Source organism: Brachyhypopomus gauderio, chromosome 8 (assembly GCF_052324685.1).
Source record: "Brachyhypopomus gauderio isolate BG-103 chromosome 8, BGAUD_0.2, whole genome shotgun sequence".
Taxonomy (NCBI): Eukaryota; Metazoa; Chordata; class Actinopteri; order Gymnotiformes; family Hypopomidae; genus Brachyhypopomus; species Brachyhypopomus gauderio.
In genome coordinates, this window is record NC_135218.1 from 25,794,179 (window position 1) to 25,811,678 (window position 17,500).

The window sequence follows — 17,500 nt, forward strand, 5'->3', positions numbered from 1 at the left end:
GTGAGTGAGAGAGACAGAGAATGAGAGAGAGAGAGGGAGAGAAGGAGACAGAGAGAGGTAGAGTGAGAGAGAGTGTGCTTACAGTGCGCTGTAACATTATGTAACACCACCACCTGAGCGTTTCCACCCCCCCGAGCTGGACGTGTTCATCCACTGGGCTCATTCCTCTGGCATCTCCTGCCTCCTGAGCACATGTGAGGAACCTGCTGGGCCATGTCAGACTGGAAAAGGCAGCACGCTGCTCCCCCCCCTCGTGTGTGTGTGTGTGTGTGTGTGTGTGTGTGTGTGTGTGTGTGTGTGTGTGTGTGTGCGCGCGTGTATGTCCAGGCTGTCAGGGAATGCCAATGAAGTGATATTTTTCAGCGTGTGGCAGGAGGAGAGGAGGGTATTCATCCGTATCAGTCTCTCCACCCCTGGGTGCCCCTCCCCCACCACCCCAGCCCTCTTCCCCACTGACATCATACAGCAGGAATTCCTGCTTTCCAAGAAACATATGACAGCAGTGCGGGGAGGAGAGGAGGAGGAGAGAGGAGGGGAGGAGAGAGGGGAGGAGAGGAGGGGAGGAGGAGGGGAGAGGAGAGAGGAGGGGAGGGGAGGAGGGGAGGAGAGGAGAGAGGGGAGGAGAGAGGGGGGGAGAGAGGAGGGGAGGAGAGGAGAGAGGGGAGGAGAGAGGAGGGGAGAGAGAAGGGGAGAGAGGAGGGGAGGGGAGGAGGAGAGGAGGGGAGAGGAGGAGGAGAGGGGAGGAGAGAGGAGGGGAGGAGGAGAGGGGAGGAGAGAGGGGAGGAGAGAGGGGAGGAGAGGAGGAGAGAGGAGGGGAGAGAGGAGGGGAGAGAGGAGGGGAGGGGAGGAGAGAGGAGGGGAGGAGAGAGGAGGGGAGGAGAGGAGAAGAGAGGGGAGGAGGGGAGGAGTAGAGAGGAGGGGAGGAGAGGAGAAGAGAGGAGGGGAGGAGAGGAGAAGAGAGGAGGGGAGGAGAGGAGAAGAGAGGAGAGGAGGGGAGGGGAGGAGGAGTAGAGAGGAGGGGAGGTTTTCAAGTGTGTGGACAGTCTGAGCTTAAGGAGTGTAATTCCACAGCGGAGTACTGGCAGCTGTCCCACAATGCACCTGACCTGTGCCCATCCCTTCACCATTGTTGGAGTCGTCTTTTACATAACACACTTCACTTCTGAGAAACCCTTTTCTTGTAAAACATTTTTCTGCATATAAACACAATGTCAAAAGAAAAAAGAAGTTTGCTTTGTACAAGGACCTGCTTCAGAATGGATATAAAACAACAAAACACTTTTGATCGCTGCACGATAAACAGTTTCCCTCACCGTCAGCCAAGTGCTTTTTATTTATAATCCCACAGAGTCATCTGCATGGGATCTTGTGCTGAGGAAGCAGGTTGGGGTGTGTGTGTGTGTGTGTGTGTGGTGTGCAGTGATGTCAGTAACACGTTACTTAGTAATGCGTTACTCTAATCTTACCACTTTTTTCGGTAACGAGTAATATAACGCGCTACTATTTCCAGTCCAGTAATCAGATTAAAGTTACTTATCCAAATAACTGCGTTACTATTTTTATTTTCTCTAGTACAAATATATATTTGCTTTCTTCTTGGTCAGTTCTACTTTTGCGTCTGACCGTAGCGCTCGATTCCGCACGCTGCGCGCGACCCTGTGAGAGGGCGAGCACGTTTTACAAGTAATTTTTGCAGTGTCCTCCCGTGACCATATGTGTTAGTATAAAGAAACACAGGCAAAGGGTTTTATGGTAGACTGGGGCGCTGGTGCTGTCGTCCTGTCACTGCTCGAGGTCACTCAAGTTTGTTGACAGTGCAGTGGACGGATGCCATTGTCTCAGAATGCCCCCAAGCCTATGTTACCTTCTGGTTCTGCCTTTTTAGCTAGGCTGTAATAATTTAACTTAGTGCCGGAGTTGCTGCCACACTCCAGAAATGTTTATAATTTTACCTGTCCTGTATATGTCCTCATGCAGAGCTAATTTTCCCTGTTTCATTTCTCCACATGGCTGCCCGCCTGCTTGAGGAATAATGAGATGAGGAGAGACAAGCGATCCATCCTGGGCCAGCCACCTCCTGCCTAACCGGATGCCTACACCATGATGGACATTATTACATCTTTTTCCTTTTCTTTCTCTTCTTTCTGTCTAAATTGTTGTTGTTGTCATGGTGACCGGTGTCAGCCAGAGGAGGATGGGTTCCCCCCCTGAGTCTTGGTTCCTCTCAAGGTTTCTTCCTCATGCAAAAAACTAGGGAGTTTTTCCTTGCCACTGTCGCCTTTGGCTTGCTCACTGGGGGCTAGGACTCGGCACTTGTAAAGCTGCTTTGTGACAACAACTGTTGTAAAAAGCGCTATATAAATAAAATTTGATTGATTGATTGGTTGACCCCTCAAAAACAGGGGAAGGAACATTTACCTGAGGAATTTTAATGTTGCTTTGTGTTCCACGTTTGAAAAGTGCTGGAATTTTGACTAACGTAGCCTACTTTAAAATGTTTGAAATTGTAATGGTATTTCGTTTCATAACAAATAGCTGTCTGACTGAACAGTTCGCTTGTATTACGTTACCAAATAAATTTACAAATAATACCATGCAGCCACACAAACGTAATGTCAGGAGATACTGTAGCGACTACTACTCCTCACGGTGAATACCCTAACGGACACTTGGCCACTCAAGGTGTCTTAGTCCCTTAAGTGACACGGGGGGGGGGGGGGGGGGGGGGGTTGGGGCGGAGCCTGCGTGAGCCAGGGGTGCAGCAGACTAGTGGGGAAGAGGTGAGAGAGCGAACAGTGCTATTGTTTAGTTGCGTTGTCAATAAAGTTTTCCTCCTCTGGATTTTTGGATTAAGCAGTTTCTGCCTCGGTTACCGAACCTGCTTCAATACATTTTTGCTTGAAGACACTGCTTCAAGACTGTGGGCAGTCATGGTCTGGTGGTAGGGAACTGGTCTTGTGACCGGAGAGTCATGGGTTCGATTCCCAGGCCTGAGTCCATGACTGAGGTGCCCTTGAGCAAGGCACCTAACCCCAACTGCTCCCTGGGCGCCGGGCTAGGGCTGCCCACCGCTCTGGGCACGTGTGATCCACAGCCACCTAGTAATCACGTGTGTGTGTTCTAATTGCACAGATGGGTAAATGCGGAAGACAAATTTCGATGGCACATTTCATTTCATTTCACATTGTTACTGTTAAAAATGCATTTCCAATAAAGTGAGTATTGGAAAAACTAATTTTGCTGCTGAATGTAACTACTAAAGTAACTTGTAATCTAACGTAGTTACTTTTAAAATCAAGTAATCAGTAATGTAACTAAATTAATTTTAAAAGGAGTAATCAGTAATCGGATTACATTTTCAAGGTAACTAAGCCATCACTGGTGGTGTGTGTGTGTGTGTGTGGGGGGGGGGGGGGGGGCAGGGGGAGGTCTCACCTCAAAGATCTCCTCGCGGGACACCTCCACGCGACAGTGTCCTGCCTGTGGCTGCTGCTGGCCCAACTCCTGTCTCAGCACCTTCAGCTTGTGCACCAGGTCCCGCTTGTACCTGGGGGCCGCCAGACAGTCGGGCTCCTCCAGCAGGCCGGCCAGGGCCAGCTGCTCACCCGGCGGGGGAGCGCGGCTGGGGGCAGACGTACCGAGGGAGAGGACAAAACCAGAGACAGAGATGAAATAAAAAAATAAATAAAAATGATGATTTAATTTAATCGGTTGGCCACTGTAAAGCATTAACATGTGAATTGGGTCCCACCCAACTGAAAAGAAAATCAGATCAAATGTGTCTGGAAATACGAGGAAGGCCATCAACTCCTGGGCATCCTGAGCACATGAGGGACACGGAGAGAGGGAGAAAAAAAAAAGGGAGGAAAAGACGACGAGTTGTGGAAAAAAAAAAAAGTTCCAGTGAGAGCTACGAGGCTTAGCCCTGTATGACAGCCCCTGGCTTCACCTTCTCTCACACACACACACACACACACACACACACACACACACACACACACACACACACACACACCTCCAGCATCGGGAGCCTTGGGAACGAGCTCACCCAGCACAGAACAGACAATTTAGCCATTATAAATCACAGCAGACCAGTGTTTTTTTTATACCAGTCTTCTGCTTATGAGGCTTGAAGCTTTTAATTTCTTAAGATAGCTATAATACATGGTATAATACTGTACTGTCCTGTCCCGGTGGAGTTTGTGTGTTTCTTTAACATATTTAGCAGCTTGGGGTCTGTGTTGTGAATATATGTTAGTGAGGTTGAACATTTCTGTGGTTAAAGACTTTGGGCAGGACTTGAACTACAAACGTTCTCCAGTTTACTCATTACATTTAGAAGTACACGCGATTGCCTTGAACACTTCCTGAAAAAAATCAATAAAGAGTGTGTGGAGCCCAGAGCACTGCAGTCCAACACGGCTTCAACAATCGCAGCAAAGCCAAACCCGCCGGGGCCGTTTGGGAAGTCCGCACGGGTCCGTCTGTGTTGTGGCGGATCTTTTTCTGAACATCCTAAAAGGAAACCCGCCACCCGTTCGAATGTTGGGGGGGGTTGCCGTGTTCTGGGCAGTGACTGGGATGTCACGTCTGTGCAGGACACAGTGGGCCCTGCACTACAAAAAAAAAAAAAAAAAAAAAAAAAAAGCCCGCAGTCAGTCTGCCGGGTCACGGCACCAACCGCAGAGACTAAACATCAGCACTTCTGCCAGTGTGGTTTTCAAGAGCGCCGGGCCGTGCGCTAACGCCCACCCTTTCCAACGGTACTTTTAAAAATACAGAACAAAACCTCACTTGGTTTGCTCTATTTGGACTAGACCTTAAAAAGGGTGTCTGGACACTCTGTGTAATTAAGAAGGCTGGTGCACCTTTCCCTGGCTGTCTGGCTGTCGGGACCCCCCTCTCATGTCATCCAGGGGTGAGGCTGCAAACCACTAGGGTGAAACTAGACGTAGAGGACAGCAGCGTTACACAAACGCGTCTCTGCTCAGCACTACGACGGTAGATAATGAAGTCATGTACATACATTTGGCATTAAATGGGGAAGAAAGGAGCTCTGTGTTTGTAACTTGATGCCAAACAAGCAAAAGAATGTAAGAGGAATCTTGTGAATCCTGGTTTTGGCCTGAGGCAGATCACTGGACATGTGCAGAAACACTGTTCAAGAGAAAGACCACTGACCCTCAAATTCAGAGCAGTGGAACTCAGAGCAGTGGAATTCAGCAGTTTGCATTATTAGGCCAGTGCTTTGGCCCTGACTCCCATCGGTAAGGTACACCGGCCTGTGAACTGCTGACCTCGTCATTGGGCCAAAACACCGGTGAGACTGAACAAACACGGAGCTTAAAACAAACACGTGCACATGTACAGAAACATACACACACACACACACACACACACACACACACACACACACACACACACACACACACACACACACACACACACACACACACACACACACACACTTTCTATCAAAAGGCTCTTTATACAGTGGCCACAAAGTGGTTACACTATATATCCCCAAAGCTACTTAACATCAGTGCCAAGCACGATTTCCCCTCTGTGCACAGGGTAGGCTGTGTGTGTGTGCGCGCTCGCGTGCGTGCGTGTGTGTGTAGGGTGTGTGTACATCCTTTGCTGTTTCTCTCTGGACCAGCAATCATTCTTGCTTTCCACTTTGGTTAATGTAGTCCTTCAGAAAATCGTGTTTAGCAAAACTCTGAACCCAAAGGCAGGAAGCTGTTCCCACTCAGAACACTACAGTCTCCAGCTCCTGGAAACCCATCCACACATACCCAGAAATGTCCTACATGGAAACCACTGCTTCAGGACGGAAAATACACATATATTTAGAAAAAGGCCACTGGGGCCCCACATATGCATGAAATACACAACATTACAATACAGCAGCTGTGTCCCTATAGGAAGAATGCATGCGAGGCGTATAATAAAGGGCCAGATCTGGGCCAGACGTTCATGCCCAACGTCTGGAGCTCTGGATCCAGTTCTGAGCGCTGGCTCAGATTAACTGGCACCGCTGGGTACCGCTCGCATGCTCAAGGCTTCAGCGGTGGGGCAAAGCTGCGCTCATCCGATTCTGGTAAATGGCTGGGGGGGGTCTTTCTGGGCAAAGGGCAGCTCCCCCCGCATGAGGCAGTTAAAACAGACCAAAACAGGGCGACTGTCACCTAGAGCAGAATAACCATCTAGCTTTCATACCAATGTCAAGCCTTCATTTTCTGAACACTATATACATTTTTATATATATATTTTTTATCGCTAGTAAAGCGTGGTGTGTGTGCAAGATGTGAGGGGAAGCTTGCAGGCTGTTTGCCTCCGACACCCCCCCCCCCCCAGTGGAGACTAAAAGGAAAAAATTTGACACCAGTAACTTTTTCTAGGTGCCAAATAATAAAAACCAAACTAATAATGTGTAAGAAAAGTATTTACATCACTGTACTCTTAACATCCGACAGAGATGTAGATTGTGTGAAAATACAATACACAATTCTCCAAAAGTGAAGGCTTCTAGCTAACAGCTCAACTGGGCTACGCTGCTTTGAGTCATGTTGCTGGTGGACTTCCTGAACACGCATGTGTTTGACAGGCAGACAAATCCCTGTGATCATCTTTACAACAATCGTCAGCCATAAAAATAATCACCAACATTTTATCACCTATCGCCACAAGGTAACAAGTTTGCGAGGTTTAACGCGCATGCGTAGGTTGTCAGAAGTTCAGACATCAGATTGGCTACCCTGTATGTCAATCAAAAGACATCTCTCCGTGCAGATGGATGATAGCCTGTCATTCATCTCTTTTTTGTCATTCATCCCCTACTTTTTAATGTCATGCAATCTACCCACACTTCCTTCGACCAGTACATCGCGATCGACGTATTGGGCACCCCTGACACACACACACACACACACACACACACACACACACCCCAATCTAATGTCTCTCAACACAGCTGCACTCTGCATGAAGAGGTGTGGAACCCGAATGCTGTGAGCGGGTCTCTCCACCCAGTGTGACGGAGGGTCACGTACTGACAGTTTGAGTGCTGATAAAGGACAGACACCCCAAGAGTGAGCCAGAAATGAGCACATGCACGCACCCTCACACTCCCCGTCACACGTGCACACATGACGAGCACACCCACACTCCCCGACACACGTGCACACACACACCCAGCACACCCACACACCCCGACACACATGTACACACGTCCAGCACATCCACACACCCACACACCCGTGCACACACACCCAGCACACCCACACACCCCGACACACGTGCACACACACACCCAGCACACCCACACACCCCGACACACATGTACACACGTCCAGCACATCCACACACCCACACACACGTGCACACACACACCCAGCACACCCACACACCCCGACACACGTGCACACACACACCCAGCACACCCACACACCCCGACACACGTGCACACACGTCCAGCACACCCACACTCCCCGACACACGTGCACACACGTCCAGCACACCCACACTCCCCGACACACGTGCACACACGTCCAGCACACCCACACTCCCCGACACACGTGCACACACGTCCAGCACACCCACACTCCCCGACACACGTGCACACACGTCCAGCACACCCACACTCCCCGACACACGTGCACACACGTCCAGCACACCCACACTCCCCGACACACGTGCACACACGTCCAGCACACCCACACTCCCCGACACACGTGCACACACGTCCAGCACACCCACACTCCCCGACACACGTGCACACACGTCCAGCACACCCACACTCCCCGACACACGTGCACACACGTCCAGCACACCCACACTCCCCGACACACGTGCACACACGTCCAGCACACCCACACTCCCCGACACACGTGCACACACGTCCAGCACACCCACACTCCCCGACACACGTGCACACACGTCCAGCACACCCACACTCCCCGACACACGTGCACACACGTCCAGCACACCCACACTCCCCGACACCCCAGGCATTTCAGCACTTCTTTCTTTTGAATTCATTCAACGCTGCGGTTTTGTCCGATACGCACAAACTCGCCCAGCACGCAGGAAGAAGCGGCTCTCAAGACTCTGAAATCTCCTCCTAACTGTCAGGAATCCGTCCTCTATCTCTGTCCATCTGGATGGCCAACACGTCCCCTGCCAATTGGTCAAGATTCTTTACAGATGTGGGACAGGGCCCTCAAACTATTTAACACGGCCGTGTTGCATGGACAGACTTTCAATGCCTTGCAGAAAGGCTATGAAGGCTAAAGCTAACTAATGGAAGGGAGCTGTTGTCAATAGAGGACATCACATGCGTCACACGCCCCTCTACAGCCGCACGCGATACCCCCCCTCACCCCACCCAGCCTGACACAGTCCCGTCACCTGCTGTAGGCTTAAATGACCCATGAGATCAGACCATCACGCAGGAGCATCACGCAGGACTTACGAGACAGAGGGATGAGACAAGGCTGGGGCGGAGCCTTATGCGGGTTATGTGATGACTAGGGGTGTCACGATTCTCTAAATCCTCGATTCGATTGTATTTCCGATTTTAGGGTCACAATTCGATTCGATTCTCGATTTACAGCAGAGAGGCTTATGCCAGTTTTAGATTAGTCTATGGCAGGGGTCGGCAACCTATGGCACGTGCCACCATTGGCACGCCGAGGCATAATCACTGGCACGCGCCATGCTGGACCAGCATCAGCAAAAAAAAATGTAATAATAAAAAAATCTCAGAGAGCACGATCCTCCAATCGAAATCGTTCCTCACCGTTCTGTACGCAGCTCCCGCCACAGACCCATGTTTAAATTTGTTTAAATAACCCCAACGGCCGCACGGCGCTGCGTGTGACGTAATCCCTGAGCCGCGTCAAGGCTGGATTTATTATGGATTATAAAGTCTCTTGTAATTCCAGGACGAAACATGAGAGAACGTGAAGACGTTAAGATTGGGCGTTTTGAAAATAAACAACCATTAAATAATGTGAATTAAAAAGCAAATTATTTCGAATCATTACAAGTATATGTATAAATATTTAACTTAATTAGGTGCTTTAATTCCACCTTCTAAAGGTGTATGAGCCCAGAAAACATGACTTGGTTCATTGTGCTGAAGCACTGCGCGCAAAGTTACAAAATTTGAGAGGTGCACGACCTTGTGAATCACCAGTGCGCACGGGCGGAGCCACCACTATTACGTCATTTTCGGCGTGCGGACCTTCGCGACGTGTCTAGTTTAAACCAGGCTTTACTTTGCGTAGTGTGGGTGCTTGCGTAGCTTAGAGGGAGGGATCGTCGATCCTCTTTTTGACTTCGAGGCTCGAGATCGTGACATAATTTCGATCGATTTCGATTTAATATCGAAATCGTGACACCCCTAGTGATGACACATCGTGTTGTGTAATGACACATTTCAAATGTGAGGATTGGAGTGCAGATGGTGTAATGAGGAGCTGAGCTACCTGACGTTGGAGCTCGTGTTCTCCAGGCAAGGACGAGATCCATTTGGACTGGGACTGCTAGAAAAAGAAAGAGAGATAGAAAGACGCTGAGTCATGGTGGTCACCGCCAGTGTGGTGTAATTCCTCAGAACAGAAGAGACCCAGACGCACTTCAGCACCAGGTGCAGGTTGGCGGAGAGTCGCGGGTCTGTGAACTGCGTGGTTCGGTTGTTGTGGTCCACGAAGTAGACCCGGCCCGTGGCCGTGTTACGTATCTCCCAGCCCGGTGGAAGAGGGCCCAGCTCCTCACAGTTAACGTTACTGAGATCTCTGTGCACACACACACACACACACAGAGTTACCTCAGCCAGTGCACAGTGTAAAGGGGAGTAGTGTTGCGGTGCAGGCTGCAGGTGTAGGGGTTACCTGGGTACCCGCGGGTCGTGCCATGTGCTGACGCCCGTCTGCGTGTGCAAGAAGTACACCTGGCCCTGCAGGGTGGTTCTCTGCTCTGCAGGAACACAGCGAGGACACACAACAGCAGCGCCGTCGTCAGGGAAACACGGTACTCACACACAAAGGTCAACCATGCAGAATGCACCCTCCCGAGTGTTTGGGTAAACTGTGCGTGTGGCATTAGAGGTATCTGTGTTTAGAGAAGCGCCCTAATCTTGGTCCATGGACTACTGAAGCATAACACACACATGTTCTTGGACGAACATGGACACACTCCCCATGTTCATGTTCGTCCATGTGGGTGTGTGTGTGTGTGTACACTAACCGTATCCCTCTGGCAGGTCCGGTGGCGTGTGCAGGTGTGTTCTGCTCATGTAGTTCCTGTGTCTCTGGGAGCGCACGCGCCTCTCCTGGGCCCGGGCGTTGGTGGGCGTGGCGTTGGTGGGCGTGGCGTTGGTGGGCGTGACGCTGGCCGCCCCGTTGGGGCTGAGGATGGGCGTGTTCTCGTCCAGCACGCAGCTGAGGGGTCGACCCGGACTGGAGTACTCACACGCAGACCTAGACCGCACGGGTCACACGCAGAGAACACGCCTGAGCTTCCAGAAACAGGAAGGAGTGTGTGTGTGTGTGTGTGTGAGAGAGAAAAGGTGGGAGAGCGTCAGGGAAGCGTCCCCCACTCACCTGGTTGGTCTCTCCCACTGCGTGGTCCGTGTGATGTGATTTAGGTACTGAATCCTGCCTGTGGTGGTTCTTCTCTCCTCCCAGCTACACACACACACACACACACACACACACACACATTCATACTGAATGTTAGTCACCCTGAGGGCATTTTGGGCTTTAGCAGTTAGTCAACATCAACCAGGTATTCATTTGACATGCAAACATATATGGGTAAGAATTATGGGCCGAGTGGCCGTGTTTGGCGTGATGTTGAAGGGAGCTGGGTTGAGTGGCCGTGTTTGGCGTGATGTTGAAGGGAGCTGGGTTGAGTGGCCATGTTTGGCGTGATGTTGAAGGGAGCTGGGTTAAGTGGCCGTGTTTGGCGTGATGTTGAGGGGAGCTGGGTTGAGTGGCCATGTTTGGCATGATGTTGAGGGGAGCTGGGTTGAGTGGCCGTGTTTGGCGTGATGTTGAGAGAAGCTGGGTTGAGTGGCCGTGTTTGGCGTGATGTTGAAGGGAGCTGGGTTGAGTGGCCATGTTTGGCGTGATGTTGAGGGGAGCTGGGTTGAGTGGCCGTGTTTGGCGTGATGTTGAAGGGAGCTGGGTTGAGTGGCCGTGTTTGGTGTGATGTTGAAGGGAGCTGGGTTGAGTGGCCGTGTTTGGCGTGATGTTGAGAGAAGCTGGGTTGAGTGGCCATGTTTGGCGTGATGTTGAGGGGAGCTGGGTTGAGTCACTGTTTGGCGTGACGTTTGAAGGGAGCTGGGTTGAGTCGCCGTGTTTGGCGTGACGTTTGAAGGGAGCTGGGTTGAGTCGCCGTGTTTGGCGTGACGTTTGAAGGGAGCTGGGTTGAGTCGCCGTGTTTGGCGTGACGTTTGAAGGGAGCTGGGTTGAGTCGCCGTGTTTGGCGTGACGTTTGAAGGGAGCTGGGTTGAGTCGCCGTGTTTGGCGTGACGTTTGAAGGGAGCTGGGTTGAGTCGCCGTGTTTGGCGTAACGTTTGAAGGGAGCTGGGTTGAGTCGCCGTGTTTGGCGTGACGGTTGAAGGGAGCTGGGTTGAGTCGCCGTGTTTGGCGTGACGGTTGAAGGGAGCTGGGTTGAGTTGCCGTGTTTGGCGTGACGGTTGAAGGGAGCTGGGTTGAGTTGCCGTGTTTGGCGTGACGTTTGAAGGGAGCTGGGTTGAGTCACTGTTTGGCGTGACGTTTGAAGGGAGCTGGGTTGAGTCACTGTTTGGCGTGACGTTTGAAGGGAGCTGGGTTGAGTCACTGTTTGGCGTGACGTTTGAAGGGAGCTGGGTTGAGTCACTGTTTGGCGTGAAGTTTGAAGGGAGCTGGGTTGAGTCACTGTTTGGCGTGACGTTTGAAGGGAGCTGGGTTGAGTCACTGTTTGGCGTGACGTTTGAAGGGAGATGGGTTGAGTCACTGTTTGGCGTGACGTTTGAAGGGAGCTGGGTTGAGTCACTGTTTGGCGTGACGGTTGAAGGGAGCTGGGTTGAGTGGCCGTGTTTGGCGTGATGTTGAAGGGAGCTGGGTTGAGTGGCCGTGTTTGGCGTGATGTTGAAGGGAGCTGGGTTGAGTGGCCGTGTTTGGCGTGATGTTGAAGGGAGCTGGGTTGAGTGGCCGTGTTTGGCGTGATGTTGAAGAGAGCTGGGTTGAGTGGCCGTGTTTGGCGTGATGTTGAAGGGAGCTGGGTTGAGTGGCCGTGTTTGGCGTGATGTTGAAGGGAGCTGGGTTGAATGGCCGTGTTTGGCGTGATGTTGAAGGGAGCTGGGTTGAATGGCCGTGTTTGGCGTGATGTTGAAGGGAGCTGGGTTGAGTGGCCGTGTTTGGCGTGATGTTGAAGGGAGCTGGGGTGAGTGGCCGTGTTTGGCGTGATGTTGAAGGGAGCTGGGGTGAGTGGCCGTGTTTGGCGTGATGTTGAAGGGAGCTGGGGTGAGTGGCCGTGTTTGGCGTGATGTTGAAGGGAGCTGGGGTGAGTGGCCGTGTTTGGCGTGATGTTGAAGGGAGCTGGGGTGAGTGGCCGTGTTTGGCGTGATGTTGAAGGGAGCTGGGTTGAGTGGCCGTGTTTGGCGTGATGTTGAAGGAAGCTGGGTTGAGTGGCTGTGTTTGGCGTGATGTTGAAGGGAGCTGGGTTGAGTCACTGTTTGGCGTGATGTTGAAGGGAGCTGGGTTGAGTGGCTGTGTTTGGCGTGATATTGAAGGGAGCTGGGTTGAGTCACTGTTTGGCGTGATGTTGAAGGGAGCTGGGTTGAGTCACTGTTTGGCGTGATGTTGAAGGGAGCTGGGTTGAGTCACTGTTTGGCGTGATGTTTGAAGGGAGCCGAGTTGAGTCACTGTTTGGCGTGATGTTGAAGGGAGCTGGGTTGAGTCACTGTTTGGCGTGATGTTGAAGGGAGCTGGGTTGAGTCACTGTTTGGCGTGATGTTGAAGGGAGCTGGGTTGAGTCACTGTTTGGTGTGATGTTGAAGGGAGCTGGGTTGAGTCACTGTTTGGCGTGATGTTTGAAGGGAGCTGAGTTGAGTCACTGTTTGGCGTGATGTTGAAGGGAGCTGGGTTGAGTCACTGTTTGGCGTGATGTTGAAGGGAGCTGGGTTGAGTCACTGTTTGGCGTGATGTTGAAGGGAGCTGGGTTGAGTCACTGTTTGGCGTGATGTTGAAGGGAGCTGGGTTGAGTCACTGTTTGGCGTGATGTTTGAAGGGAGCTGGGTTGAGTCACTGTTTGGCGTGATGTTGAAGGGAGCTGGGTTGAGTCACTGTTTGGCGTGATGTTGAAGGGAGCTGGGTTGAGTCACTGTTTGGCGTGATGTTTGAAGGGAGCTGAATTAAGACAGTGTGACAGGTGGAACAAGATGACAAGGTGGGAGTGTGTTTGGGTGCTGGTACAAACCCATCAGGTAAGTCATTGTCAAACAGCCGGCTACAGTCCACCAAGGGTCCTCCTGATCCTATTCTGTCTCTGGACTGGAGACTCACTAGACACACACACAATAAAACTTCATTCACATTCAAGACCACTACATGAGTGTACATGGTGTAAGTGTACATACTTGGGTGTGACTGAGGGAGAGATGGGGGCAAGAGGGGGGGGGGTTTCTCCTCACCCACTATCTGTCCTTTTATGGTGTCATTATCATTCGGTCCCAGCTTGTTCAGGTCCAGTTTCTGATCTGCTCATCCATACAACACATTCAACCAATCATCACTTTCACCGATGAATCCAGCATCGTCATTCTTCTACATCACACCAATGGGAATAGTAATCAGAACTACAGCAAGAGTTGTACTGTGTGACCTTTGACCTACATAGAGACGAGCACAATTTGGTGGCTTTGGACTTTAAATCAGACACCTGATGCCACGTAAGCACATAGAGGAAAATGTTGAATGCGAGAAATATTTGGACGCCCAAGAGGAGCCAGACACAAGATGTTGTGGTTTTCCCTTTTCTGGTGCTGCACGTATAGACAGACAGGCAGACGAACACACACACATGGTTCCTAGAAAACAGCACAGCCCTGTATCGTGTGTGTGTGTGTGTGTGTGTGTGTGTGTGTGTGTGTGTGTTGGTGGAGCCAAAGTCTCGCTGTCGGAGAGCTATGTGAAGACGTGGTGAGACACACTTCCTGAGGCTGAAGTCAGTCACTTAGAAATACCACACAGTACATATTCACATGGTCACCAACACACCACACAGCCTCCCAGTCACTAACACACCGTGCAACCTCACAGTCACCAACACACCACACAACCTCACACAGCACAAAGACAGTCACCAACACAGCATTACCTATGACAAACTCAATCACTAACTCCACTCTTTTCTCAAGAATCAGATCTTGGTATGTAATTAGCCTTCTAAAATGGCATACTGTATTTTATTAGCATCCACTTTACATCTATGCATTTTGCATTTAAACTCAATGAGAGAATGTCCAACCTCTTTAAACATGCATGCAGACACACACCCACAACCCTTAAAAAGCTTTTTGTTCCGAATTGTTTTAACGTCATGTCACAACCTAATGTGAGTCCATGGAGGGAACACACACACACACACACACACACACACACACACACACACACACACAGACATGTATCCCGGGAGTCCTTGGTGAACATTACCACAGTGGATTCTTCTCTGTCTGGGACCATTTGCCTGCCTAACTGTCTCTGCACGTGTATGTCTATCTGTCTCTCCTCTGTGTGTGTGTGTGTGTGTGGTTTGCATGGCTGGGGCACGTTGCCCTCTCCCTGCCTTAAGAGCAGAGCAGTGAGTCAGTCAGCCTGGTCTGGTCTAAACCCTAACCCAGCGAGTCAGTCAGCCTGGTCTAGTCTAAACCCTAACCCTAACCCAGCGAGTCAGTCAGCCTGGTCTGGTCTAAACCCTAACCCAGCGAGTCAGTCAGCCTGGTCTGGTCTAAACTCTAACCCTAACCCAGTGTGTCAGCCAGCCTGGTCTGGTCTAAACTCTAACCCTAACCCAGTGAGTCAGTCAGCCTGGTCTGGTCTAAACTCTAACCCTAACCCAGCGAGTCAGTCAGCCTGGTCTGGTCTAAACTCTAACCCTAACCCAGTGTGTCAGCCAGCCTGGTCTGGTCTAAACTCTAACCCTAACCCAGTGTGTCAGCCAGCCTGGTCTGGTCTAAACTCTAACCCTAACCCAGTGAGTCAGTCAGCCTGGTCTGGTCTAAACTCTAACCCTAACCCAGTGAGTCAGTCAGCCTGGTCTGGTCTAAACTCTAACCCTAACCCAGTGAGTCAGTCAGCCTGGTCTGGTCTAAACTCTAACCCTAACCCAGTGTGTCAGCCAGCCTGGTCTGGTCTAAACTCTAACCCTAACCCAGTGAGTCAGTCAGCCTGGTCTGGTCTAAACTCTAACCCTAACCCAGTGTGTCAGCCAGCCTGGTCTGGTCTAAACTCTAACCCTAACTCAGTGAGTCAGTCAGCCTGGTCTGGTCTAAACTCTAACCCTAACCCAGTGTGTCAGCCAGCCTGGTCTGGTCTAAACTCTAACCCTAACCCAGTGAGTCAGTCAGCCTGGTCTGGTCTAAACTCTAACCCTAACCCAGTGTGTCAGCCAGCCTGGTCTGGTCTAAACTCTAACCCTAACCCAGTGAGTCAGTCAGCCTGGTCTGGTCTAAACTCTAACCCTAACCCAGTGAGTCAGTCAGCCTGGTCTGGTCTAAACTCTAACCCTAACCCAGTGTGTCAGCCAGCCTGGTCTAGTCTAAACCCTAACCCTAACCCAGTGTGTCAGCCAGCCTGGTCTGTCCCTACAGACTCACCCACTCCAGCCTCCAGCAGCCAACCTGGCCCCTCCCCCCTTCCCCTCCTGAGACAGCCTATGTAGGTGTGTGTGTGTGTGTGTGTGTGTATTCACACTCTAATGGTAGATATTGACAGGTGTAGTAAATGAGCAGGTGTATAAGCATGTTATTGTGTTATAACTGTGTTATAACAGCGTGTATCTACAATACCGTAAGCCAAGACTAAGTGAACCAGGGCCAATCCCCTTCAACTGACGCACGCAGACACGCAGGCACGCAGGCACGCAGGCAGACACGCAGGCAGACACGCAGGCAGACACGCAGGCAGACACGCAGGCAGACACGCAGGCAGACACGCAGGCACGCAGGCAGACACGCAGACACGCAGGCACGCAGGCAGACACGCAGGCAGGCACGCAGGCAGACACGCAGGCAGACACGCAGGCAGACACGCAGGCGGGCCACTCACAGCCGGTGTCTTTGAGGCGGTTGATGGCGCTGGACAGGAGACGCACGCAGCCCAGGAAGCCGGCTCCCTGCTTCTTGTGGATCTTCTTGTGGTTCCACACACTGATGGTGATGGAGTCCAACTTCCCAATGTACCTGTGAGAGTGAGACTTACACTCTTAACACGGAGTGAACGCCACATCACCCGCACCAGATGACCACATGAGATTAGGACACAAAACAACAACCTGGATCCGTCAGCATTTATTAGAATCAAATATGAACGAGCTGCATCATCACACATCTCCACCCACACTCCTATTACTGCAGTACGCAAGTGGAGAGAAGCAACAAGACGTCCGTGGAGCAGAACAAGGGGCCACTGCAGCTCCACACCGATCATCTCCATCCACACACCGGCCCTGGGCCTCTAGTTAAGGCCCATCCACACACCGGCCCTGGGCCTCTAGTTAAGGCCCATCCACACACCGGCCCTGGGCCTCTAGTTAAGGCCCATCCACACACCGGCCCTGGGCCTCTAGTTAAGGCCCATCCACACACCGGCCCTGGGCCTCTAGTTAAGGCCCATCCACACACCGGCCCTGGGCCTCTAGTTAAGGCCCATCCACACACCGGCCCTGGGCCTCTAGTTAAGGCCCATCCACACACCGGCCCTGGGCCTCTAGTTAAGGCCCATCCACACACCGGCCCTGGGCCTCTAGTTAAGGCCCATCCACACACCGGCCCTGGGCCTCTAGTTAAGGCCCATCCACACACCGGCCCTGGGCCTCTAGTTAAGGCCCATCCACACACCGGCCCTGGGCCTCTAGTTAAGGCCCATCCACACACCGGCCCTGGGCCTCTAGTTAAGGCCCATCCACACACCGGCCCTGGGCCTCTAGTTAAGGCCCATCCACACACCAGCCCTGGGCCTCTAGTTAAGGCCCATCCACACACCAGCCCTGGGCCTCTAGTTAAGGCCCATCCACACACCAGCCCTGGGCCTCTAGTTAAGTTTAAGGCCCATCCACACACCAGCCCTGGGCCTCTAGTTAAGTTTAAGGCCCATCCACACACCAGCCCTGGGCCTCTAGTTAAGTTTAAGGCCCATCCACACACCGGCCCTGGGCCTCTAGTTAAGGCTTTATAACTCCAGCGGCTGTACAGAACGATCTCCAGGCACGCCGGGTCCTTTCCTGC

The 17,500-nt window shown here is 51.8% G+C and overlaps 1 pseudogene across 1 annotated transcript in view; it reads right to left on the bottom strand.

Annotated features, from left to right (window-relative positions):
- LOC143522147 (E3 ubiquitin-protein ligase SMURF2-like) overlaps nt 1–17,500 on the bottom strand; it is a 43,668-nt pseudogene that overhangs the window by 6,268 nt on the left and 19,900 nt on the right. Inside the window, exons 4-12 of the transcript XR_013132931.1 lie at nt 16,323–16,456; nt 13,688–13,753; nt 13,474–13,558; nt 10,611–10,694; nt 10,255–10,487; nt 9,900–9,984; nt 9,645–9,803; nt 9,495–9,551; nt 3,436–3,622 (exon numbers count right to left, since the gene is read on the bottom strand). The product of XR_013132931.1 is annotated as an E3 ubiquitin-protein ligase SMURF2-like (transcript). The remainder of the gene's footprint in view (nt 1–3,435; nt 3,623–9,494; nt 9,552–9,644; nt 9,804–9,899; nt 9,985–10,254; nt 10,488–10,610; nt 10,695–13,473; nt 13,559–13,687; nt 13,754–16,322; nt 16,457–17,500) is intronic.